Source organism: Pygoscelis adeliae, unplaced genomic scaffold (assembly GCF_000699105.1).
Source record: "Pygoscelis adeliae isolate BGI_AS28 unplaced genomic scaffold, ASM69910v1 Scaffold34, whole genome shotgun sequence".
Classification (NCBI taxonomy): domain Eukaryota; kingdom Metazoa; phylum Chordata; class Aves; order Sphenisciformes; family Spheniscidae; genus Pygoscelis; species Pygoscelis adeliae.
Window position 1 is genome coordinate 1942298 of NW_008824658.1, and position 714 is coordinate 1943011.

The 714-nt window shown below is 48.5% G+C and overlaps 1 protein-coding gene across 1 annotated transcript in view; it reads right to left on the reverse strand.

Moving 5' to 3' along the window:
* Positions 1 to 603, reverse strand: part of TCOF1 (Treacher Collins-Franceschetti syndrome 1) — a 21512-nt gene extending 20909 nt beyond the window's left edge. Inside the window, exon 1 of the mRNA XM_009322647.1 lies at positions 551 to 603. The gene's annotated coding sequence lies outside the window, so the exon portion shown is untranslated. The remainder of the gene's footprint in view (positions 1 to 550) is intronic.
* Positions 604 to 714: the final 111 nt, after the last annotated feature.

Below are 714 nucleotides of genomic sequence, written 5' to 3' on the forward strand. Positions count from 1 at the left end.
TGTAGGGTACTCAGTGGAATAACTATGCGGGAAGGCGTTGGGCTGAACGTGTAAGGACAGGCTGAAACCAAGAGACTTCCTCCGAGCCAGAAGATACGTGATCTATGCCAAGGTTTAAGTCCCTGTAAGAGCCTTGGCATTTCAGCATCTGCTCAAATTCTCTGTTCTTGGGTCAATACTCCTGCAAAGCACGTGGCTTTAAAAAGAAAGTGAAAAAGAACTGGGGAAAAGATCTCTGCCAGTAAAGCATGACTCTGAGGCCCACAGCACTCCAGTATTAACCCCAAGCGGCCAGAACAGCATCAGCTGCTCAAAACTAGAGTAACAACTTGTCTCCGAGCTCAGGAAATTTTAAACCAAAGTAATCTTCAACATCTGAAACGAATCGGTCTGAAACCAGAGGCTAGGAGGAAAGTCTGCTGAGCAGAGTTATCATCGGAAACACTCTAACAACGGGAAATTCCAGCAAATAAAGATCACACGTGCCATGCAGCCTGGATGTTAACACAGTCTGGAATCTATTTGATAGTCATTTCCTCCTTCGACTTACTTTTCCCAGTGGGTAAAGATGTCCTCGAGAGAGGTCGAGAGGGAAGGGAGCAACTTCTGTGAAAGCAGAAGGAACGCGAGTCAGGCATCGGCACCGTTTCAGGACGTGACGGCCAGACGGAACCAGAGGCCGCAGAGGTCCCTCCAGGAACCCCCAGGAAAACG